At 35.7% G+C, this 10,340-nt stretch overlaps 1 long non-coding RNA gene across 2 annotated transcripts; it reads left to right on the forward strand.

The window, feature by feature from the left end:
• Nucleotides 1–727: 727 nt before the first annotated feature.
• LOC110934969 lies at nucleotides 728–4,537 on the forward strand. Of its 2 annotated transcripts, none has more exons than XR_002588763.2 (7): nucleotides 728–1,435; nucleotides 1,529–1,579; nucleotides 1,936–2,108; nucleotides 2,211–2,723; nucleotides 2,798–2,894; nucleotides 3,837–3,985; nucleotides 4,075–4,537. It is a non-coding gene; the product is annotated as an uncharacterized LOC110934969 (long non-coding RNA). The 2 variants fall into 2 exon arrangements; XR_004890552.1 differs by having other exon boundaries at nucleotides 4,132–4,537.
• The last annotated feature ends 5,803 nt before the right edge of the window (nucleotides 4,538–10,340 follow it).

Here is a 10,340-nt window from a genome sequence, read left to right on the forward strand (position 1 = left end):
TATAGGTTTGATTAAATTTAAAACCACTAGTAACTAGTAACTAGTTTATTTTAATATAAATATTCAACCCAAATAATTTTAAACACTATTTTATATATAATTAATTGGCCCGTATATGGGTGACCTTTTCTATTAAAATAAAAGTATATAATAACTTATATTATTAGACGGGTAGATTACGGGTAAGTTAACTATTAAAAATATGAAGTACCTAGTCGGACCCAGGAACCGTTTAATAACTAAACTATTAAAATACATTGCATTTGAACCTACTCTGTTCTTAATGAAGCTTGGTTCAAAATGTAGATAAAATTATTCTAGTTCTAAAGACATATTCATTGTTTTATAAAAAGTTATATTTTAGAAGTTATACGCACCAAAGAAGTGAACCAATTAAATTAATTATAATAATATAATAATAATAAAAGTTAACTCATTCAATTGAAATTGAATGTGTAATTTGAATGTATACATGTGCTATGAAATGAGAATAAAACTAATAATTTTACATTTGAATACATTATGTACATGTACAGCTTATTCGTGAGCTCCCAAAAGAAAATAAATCTATATATATAATAAACAAATAAAGTGTGGGACACGTGTCTTCTTGTGGTGCAACCATTTTGGGTTTTTGGCGGGAAAATGAGGGAAAAGAGTTATTTTTTTACGGATCCCGTGTGTTTGATCCATACCCGATGTTTTGACCCGGGGTATATAAACTATCTAAATAACCTAAATCACTCAGTCGTCACATTTCACACTTACCGAACCCTAAATCCTCACTCTTTTCCTTCACGCTTACTGATTTCCCTTTCTCCTTCACCTTCAAGGGTATGAAGTTCAATCGATTCAGTGTGTTATCAACGCGTTTTGTTATATTTGATTGTTGGTGGAAGACGGTAGAGGTTCTCGGAAGTCACAGCTGCCCATCCGGTGGCGGTGCTTCGATAGAGGAAGTTGGTGGCGGTGGTGGTGGCCTGAAAAGGAACTATGATGACGACATGGGTTCATTTAGGGTTTTGTCCAACGGTGGTCTTGTGATGGTTGTGGTTCAAGGCACAGGGCGGCGGCTAGGGTTCCACCACCACAAAACCCTAGGAAAGTCTTCAGATCTTTAATCCCAAAAATCATCTCATCCAGGTTTCTTTTGAGATTATTTGATTGTTACGATATTGGTTTTCTTGATTCAAAGTCATATGATGTTTGAAATCTTCTTACAGGTTCGTGTTCTTCACTTCTTCCTCTCTTAATTTTACTTTGCTGTATGATTTTCTATTAGTTCGTTACTTTAAGGTGAATCGATTACTTGAGTTTCAATATGATTTATTTTTATTCTGTTGTGTGCTGATGAGGTTCAACTCGTGGTGGTGTTGTCTTACAAGTTTGCTGGTTCATCTTTTTCTATTATTAACTCTAGCATGTAACCGTTTTGGTGCGTATATTTAAATGCTTTGTTTATCACTTTTGTATAAAAATTGTTTTCGAATCAAAATTTTAAATTGGTCGTTATTTATTATTTGTGTAGGTACATGATAGATTTCGACGTGTAGATTATTGGTTTGAATCAGACATCAAGGTATTGTTTTTGATCCAAAATGTGGGGCAAAATTCAGGGATTCTTTTCTTCACTTTAGTAAATTAAGCATTGATAATTATTTTTAAAAGTTCGCTATGCCACAATCTAACATAATCCACAAACCGTTTTCTCCATTTTCTTTCATGTTAGAGAAGAAGTGGCAACTTATGCCCGTTTTCTAATGATGGATTGATCTGCTTGTGTTTTATCTCTAACGGGTCACATAGACAAAGTCCTTTTTATATTATTTACACATTTTCTTTTAATAAGCTGTGAACATATGAGACTGAGTGACATATTTAAATGGTTGCTAAGAAATCCTATAAAATTATGTAAAACACAACAAATTTTTTCAGGAACCTAGCTACAAGTTCTTGACTTCGTTAGCTGGAGGCTACATCCAAGAAGCTGCACGAAAGCTGTTAGAGAAGAATAACATTGATAGTTTTTACAGGTGTATACAAGTCATTTTTTAATGGAGATATAGGCAACTGAAACTACATACACTAATGTATTACTTTATAATCAGGTCTCATTTCACTCTTTGAACCAACTATGGTATTGAATAATAGTTAAAATATTATCACTTCATAGATTCTATTCAATTTCATCTTTTTACATCATTGTGCAGCAAGCTCGCTTTGCATGTCTTATGTCTAGCAAGTATCTCGGACATGGCTGCCTACTACATGTGGTATTAGATGTGTTCCAAATGCCCAAACATGGTTTCCCCCCAGAATAGTCTTTTGGTGTGTACTTTTGGAAAGCTAGGGACCAAATCCAAAATTTGGTAAACCATAGGGACCATCCCTGTACTTTACTCAATAATAAATTTAAAATTGCAGTTCATATATTGGTTATTATGAAATTTAGAACCGGTTTGTTGTTTGGGCCTTTAGACCGAATATGCGGTTGACCAAATTATATTATAGTCTAGCTTATGAACCATGTAACAAAAGTATATCAAGATTGATCTTTTCTATCTTTTTGTTACATACCATCATAATGAAATCCTACTTTTTTTACTGTTACGCAGGGTCAGTATATAGAGATTAAAAAACGGTATACTTGAATCTATAACTGAAGGCGGATATCTCTGAAAATAAGATTGTGATGGGAGCATCGCGGGCACAAAAGCTATCTGGTATTCAAAAGCAAGTTCTTTCATTATACAGAGGATTTCTTAGAACTGCGTGTTCTAAAACTCCTGAAAACCAGGCTCACATTGAATCACTCGTATCAGCTGAGTTTCGTAAAAATGCGCAATCGATTGATCGTAAGAATTTCTTACATATCGAGTATTTGCTTCGTCGTGGTAAGAAACAACTTGATCAACTCAAAACCGTTGATTCTGTTCGTTTATCTTCATCAAATATAGAACTTTCTGATAATCAAAAACAATAATCTGGTTGATTCTGTTGGGTTATATGATTTCGTCTATTGTTTGATCATATTCGGCTGTTGTTTAATGGAGGTTGATTATCTCCGAAAATAAGTTTAGAGAAAGCATACCCTTGTGATTATTGAGCTGTTTGATTTGGGGTTAAAGATGTAACTTTTTTTAATTCAAAATATGAAGTTATTTCTGCTTTTTTTTTTACTTTAATTTCAAGATTTGTTACAAAAAAATATATGCTTTTCTTTACTATTTCTTGCTGTATGCATGATGAAAATGAATGAAGCAGTAGTGCACTTTTAATTAATAAACCGTCCAAATTGAAGCAAGTCAGCTGGTTTGAGATTTATTCGGTTTGATTAAGTAGTATTGCACGTTTAGACTTTTAATTGTTACTAATCTGTCCAAATTGAAGCAAGTCAACTGGTTTGAGATTTATTCGGTTTGATTAAGTAGTAGTGCACTTTTAGTTGTAAATAATCCGTCTAAGCAAGTCAGCTGGTTTGAGATTTATGCGGTTCGTTTCTTGCGGTTTGTTGGTCCTGTTGCTGACGGTTTGGAACGTGTAACCGCTAGAGTAAACGGAACCTGATCTTTAGCTTATTTTTTAGTTTATTTTTTATTTTCAAATGTGTAGTTTTGTATATATGTATTTATATACCCATTAACCATCCTTATCATTTTATACAAACCAACAATTTTCAAAAATAAAAATCGGTTCCAACCATCAAACCGCCAAAACTAAACCATCAAACCGCTAAAACTGAATAAGCCAGGTCAACCCATTAAACCCGACCCTGACCGGTTTGAATCATCGTTTCCTAGCTTGCTTATTAAGTCATATATTTTTGTTATTTGAAGCAACATCTAAGGTTGAGCAGCTGGCCTGATATGAACAATGTTGCAGCAAGCGTTGGTTTTCATGGGGAAGCACTAAGCTCGATGCTTCTTTGCCAAAAAAATTTACTATGTCACATGGAATGCCAAATGGCTACCACAATGCCATAAAGGTATGAATTCTTAAAAAAGTTAAATATTACATTTCATGGTATTTTACCTCTCCTATTTTTTTGTTATTTTTTTCCTTCTATTTTTCAAGGGTGAAAATTCTTATATATAAGAATTGGTGATGATAAACAAGATGTTGGCACAACAGGTAACGTATTCTCAAGTGTTATACACAAATGTGTCATTGGTTTGAAGGTTTGACCATTTGTTAGCACATTGTTGAATATTGCCGTTGTTCGCGATGTATTCGATAATCAACCAGTTAAAAGGAGACATTATAGTCCAGGTTCTTCTTTTTTGTGATAAATTGTAACGTAAATTGTTTTAATCATCTTTAATTGTTGTATGGAATGGCAGTGGGCTGCACTGAATGATGCCGGACAGTAGGAGCTTCAGTAGCTTCCACTGTTGGTTGGACAACCAGTGATGTCGAGCACAAGGGATCAGTGGATGTAGGCGTTGGATGGGGCTGGGGTACTTACTATTAAGACTATAAAAAAAGAGCTACAAAGGAAGCGGTACGGGGTCTCGGCTAATGTGTTTGAGCGGAACAGTTGGGTACCGAAAAAGGTGGGTATCGTGGCTTGGAGAACGGGTTTAAAAAAGGTTGCCGACTCTGTGTGCTTTATTGGTTAGAAGCATTAATGTGTCGTCCAATCTACTACTAATACTAGACAAGTCCAATCTACTACTGATACTAGACAAGGACGATAAACCTACAGATAAAATAACAAATATTGTGTATAAAGAAATCTTTAGCGAGTTGTGATTTTTTTTCGTATTCATTTATTTCAATTATAAGTGTAATTTAATACTGCGCGTTAGTACCGAGACAATTCTTTCATTAAAAGATTTATTATGGAATTTAGTTTATTTCACATTATTGTTTATGTTGCATGTTTTTCCTTAAGTAGTTTAGCTTAGGGAGTCGTTTTCTATGTCAACAAATTGTTTAATACATGATTTTGTATATGTTTGTCAATTACGTTAAATTTTATCTCAACTATAACTTTTATTTAAAGCAATTATAATGTAATTAGACAAATTAAATAAATAAAACACATGATCAATCATCTTTAATGAATTTAAAAAAATAATAATGAAAGATGTAACATACCAATGCATGTGTGTAACTTTGGAGTGGGCTAACGTGTGTTGTTAGTCCTATATGTTTATTAATAATAAATTATTAATAAAGTTATGTTTTGTAGTCGGTCAAGAAATAAAGTAAATTTACATTAATTGAGTGCATCGTTATATAACCTGTGATGTTTACAATTTGGATATAAGGTCAGGTATGCCTCATGCTAAAACTAAAAGTGACTTGAAGACCGTGAACGATGTTAGCAAGAAAGATGTTAAGCTTCACAGTTCAAAAGAGTGAGAAATAGTTAAACTGGTTGATTTCGGATATATTTTATCCAACATGAGCGATAAAAGATTTAGTAGAGAACGGGTCAAATGGCTTAGAAGTCGGCAAAAGTTTAACTCATAAAGTGTGCTATTCAAACATGTAAACTATCATTGTAACTATAATTAGTGCATTAGTTATCTATAACCAAATTTTAAAATGGATATGAAAGGTGTTCGTAGGTCAGCACAACCCGTTCTACTTGAATTTGACCCAGTCAACCACTTACCCAACCATGTTATTTTTATACCACGCCGTATTGTGGTTTTATAGACATGTACATCACAAAGAATTTAGAATTAAAAGGTTATTAGCTTTACACGAAAACTATGAATACACATGGAGACAAATTTAGGATACTGCTGAAACGGACCAAATAAATTATTGTTGGAAGGGAAAGAAGATACTAATGACTTTGAAAATGTTGTTTATGTACGTTTTATTATTGAAAACTAAATTTTCCTAACCCGGGATGTTCCCGGGTGATAGCCTAGTAAAATAAATAAATAAAACTAACACCTGTGTACGTGTGCATAGAGAAAACCAAAGCAAATCAAAATCTAAAATTTAAGGGATACGTGTCCTAAGCAGCGTAAGCTTCAAGCCAAACCATTTTAGTATAAATACAGACAACCTCACAATTCACAAATTGCTCAATTCATTTCTTTTCTTTTACCTATATGTCGCCTCCCCTTTTTGTCTATTCATATATGTATTTATTTATTATTATTATTTACACTATAATAATAATAAATCCATGCCCCGTTTTAAGTATTGTAACTCCCGATCACCGCTACCCTTTCCGATTGATCTGAGTCTCATAACATATGTCAGGGCTCTGCCCGACTAAGTTGCTGGGATTCTATCTCGGGACATCGGGACAAGGTTGATTTAGGGGTACTATACTTACCACGAATGCATTATATATTTTTAATAGCCCAAGAGTTATACCCAAAATTTATACCAGGAGTCTTTCTAGTTGAACCATAAAGTTACACAGTGGGTCCATTCTCTTTGTTTTATTCTCTTTTTGTGATTTACCCAAAATTATTAATTATTATTCTATTTTGTAAACAACTCTCATCAAAAGTCATACCTATTATTTTATTTACCCAATAGGAAACCATAGTTGAGACACCCAAGTAATCTTGCACAACTCCTAAAATTTTCATAGCAATCAGAATCAGGATCAGGGCCCCTAAAACTCAAAGGGGGACAATTCCCATTCGATATTATCTTAAAATCTCGTTGTCAAAATTGAATTTTATTATTTTGTCAACTCAGCAAGCCTACCCCTAAACGTGTCCACCCTACCCTACTTTTGTTACCCGTCGCACCACGCGACAGAATCAGTGGTCCCTGTCGCGACACGCGGGGGAGACCACTTTTCAGATATAAATAGGGGATGTTGGCATTCTGTTGTTCCTACGACGTCAAAATTCATTATGTACGTCAAGTTATAACCGTTTTACTTCAAACACACACAATTCCCGAGGTGCTACCGCAGAAACAGGGTAATAACCCGATCGCTATTACGATTCGACGTCCGATCGATTATAACTATCCAACGATTGTTTAAGTGCTGCTCAAATTGAGTTTATACTTTGTTATTCATCGTGATTTCGACTTGAATGTTTGAGTGCTGTCTAAATTCAGACGATACTCTGTCATTCGTTGTGAATCCGCTGAATTGTTAAGTATTGCACTTTGTTAATCGTTGTGAGGGTTTAATCTCGTGAATTGACGTAACTGCTGTATTAGTTAATTACCTAGTTTTGTGTGCATCATTTCTTAAATTAGGTTATCAGGCTTATCAGTAGACTAAACACTACCCCATACACTTACAATCAAAGTAGATGCTAGTTCTCAGAAGAATCTGAATCATGAAGCTTACTGCGTGCTTATAATGTGAGTCATTCTCTTTTTATCAACTGTTTTGCAAAACTCCAAATTATTTTCAAAGTTATAATTACAGGGATTAAGTCTTTGTAATCACCAAGTTACAGCCGGTATGTGGGGTTTTGTATACATTACTTGATAACCGTCACTATTGGACAACGGGTTAGCCAATGAGTGATATGACCATAGTCACAGACACCATTGGGCAATGAGGCTACCGATGGCTGTTCGAGTGACAAGTACTGTGGGTAGTTGGTTTGATAATCAGAAACATTGTAATCGCTCTTAATACTGTAAATTATAACAAAGTTGTAATTGCAGTGATTGAGTCTTTGCCAATCTTAAAGAAGCAAATGTAAAAACTCTCAATGCTGTAAGTTATAACAAATATGTTTTTATATAAACCTGAATGAACTCACTCAGTATTTCCCGCTGACAAAACCTTTTTAAAACGCGTTTCAGGTAATTACAGTAGATTGGAGTAAGGATTGGATCCGGCACTAAAGGACTTCAAGAAGTGGCTTATTTTATTAAGAAATATCGTTTTATTAAAAGCTACCTTTGTAAAACATGAATTCAGTTTACCTATTAAATAAATAAAAATCCGGTGTTTTTAAACTCTGATATTTTTCCTAACTCACGGTCCTGATGAAATTTCCGCTGCAATGTTTTTCAAAATAATCACCGGTACCACTGGGCTGTTCGCGGCTCCTGATTCCGTCCAGGGTGGGGTCGGGGGTCGTGACAGAAAGGGAGCAACATCAGCGGGTGCGGGTGCAAGTGGAGGAATGAATGGCTCAATAACAGGGGGGTCAACGGGTGCAGGAACTGGATCAGGTATGAGGGGTGCAATGTCAGGTATGCCAAAAGGAATAGGGTCATAACAGGTAAAGGTTCAGGATCAGCGGGTGCAACATCGGGCTGATCAACAGGAACAAAATCTAGCTCAAGATCAAGCTCAAAGTCGTGTGGAAGAGATGATGCAACTGACATGGCTGTATCGTCATCATAATCAATGGCATAACGTCGCAATCCAACTGCCTGCAAGGCGGAAGATGTCACATACTCAAAGGAATCTGAGACAGTGTGCAAACTAGAGTCAGAGGAAATCTCAATAATAGGGATCTCAAAAAGTGGAAAAGCGACAACGTCCTTATCTAGCTCTCCATCACCATGGGCATCATCAGGAGGACCATCGACAAACCAATCAATGTCAACATCAATCAAATCGTCAAAAGGCAAATCCTCGAGAGGAATGGCCACTAAAGGATTGGGAGCGAGGATCGGTGCCATGACATGCTCACCATCGGGATGATCGATGATAAGATGATCGTGAACTGGAATGGGAGCAACAAAAGGATCCTCATCTGGAATGCCATCAGCAAGCAGTAAGTCATCTCCAAAGTTAGGCAACGCGAATGGCTGCAAGTCGTCATCGTCGTCGGACATCATCTCCGGGTCATTCTCTGTATCTGAAGTAAAGATCTCCGGCTCTGGCATAACCTCATCGTCGGAGACTACTGCCATGGGATGGACAATCTGCTACCAGACGACGACATAGTGTCTGTAACAGAACAATCACAACATATGCACATATATTAACTAACATTAAGCATGTAATTAAAGACAATGCAATCATGTAATCATGTATCGTCGTGATTTCTCACGAACCCTTTCTATCCTTTCTAGTCTCCAAGACTGAACCACATAGTCTCCCAGACTAAACTACCCAGTCTCCTAGACTGAACCACCCAGTCTCCCAGACTAAACCAACAAAGTAACTGTGCATTGTGTTTCTCGTCTTTTTTTTTTTTTTTTGTAAAATGTCTGTTTCCCTGGATCGGGCGTTTTGTGTATGCAATGAGAACAGGTTGTGAAAACATTTTCGTGAGAGCCCTCAGGATTGTAGTCTAGACTCGAGAATGAATCCTAGTTCACTACAATCGAAGCTCTGATACCAAACTGTCACACCCTGACTTTTGCGGAAACGTGATTTGGTGTGACTTTCTTAATATCATTGCATTCAACCATAACAAACAACTATATGATAAATCCAAGATGTTCATCCAATGATTTAGTTTTAAAACATTACAACATCATTGATTTAAACCCCAAAACACATACTTCGTATTCAGAATACAACACCAATAGGTTTTTAAGTTCCATAAGGACTTTTCAAAAGACACTAACGATAACTAGGCTTTGAAACATGTATCCTATCCAGGATAGGACACACACTCTAAACCATTCGACACCGGATGACATCTTTTATTCCAAATAACACTTGAAACTTTAACGCCAGTCAGATCCATACTTAGTTTCCTGAAATACATGTAGTTTGAAAACATCAACAAAAGTTGAGCGAGTTCATGTGTTTAGTATGTGTGCACGAATAAATCTTTATAATCATAGTAAGTATGTATGCTTTGTAAACCCTGGTATGAAAGCAAATAAGGAACAAATCAATTAATGTGTAGCTAATACATTAACAAGTGTGAATTGGTGCAGGAAGGCTCAAACCTTTGCGTATTTCGTACCGGGCCTCCCGGCTGGAATGACATAGTCACCACATGCGGTCAACTCGCGGACCCATGGGTGGGGCTCGCAACACCCAAATAGATTTATCACTCATGCCCCTCGGTCCTTAACAAGGATTAATGGTCTCAAGAAAATGCCTACCCATTCACATGATCTAATAGTATTTTCCTTAGCTAACCATACATTTTGTAATCATTGTACCATTTGTAACATGTATTTCACCCCCGATGTTATAAAACCAAAAACAGTTAAAGAAAAGGGGGACATGAACTCACAGTTTTGCATTCTTCGTATCCATTGTAACTCAACGCTTCCTCTAGATCGCACGACTACCTACATGCGTACTACTGTTCATTAGACTGGTGGGTCGTGCCTTGACCTTGGTCTTATTTAGTATTTTTGAGTTACGTTTCTTTCTGTCTTCAATATTATTCCAAGTTATATAATTATTTGTTAAAAGAATAAAGATTTTAACTTAAATTGTATTTATAAAATTTTGGAATAATTGT

Source organism: Helianthus annuus, chromosome 4, assembly GCF_002127325.2.
Source record: "Helianthus annuus cultivar XRQ/B chromosome 4, HanXRQr2.0-SUNRISE, whole genome shotgun sequence".
Taxonomy (NCBI): Eukaryota; Viridiplantae; Streptophyta; class Magnoliopsida; order Asterales; family Asteraceae; genus Helianthus; species Helianthus annuus.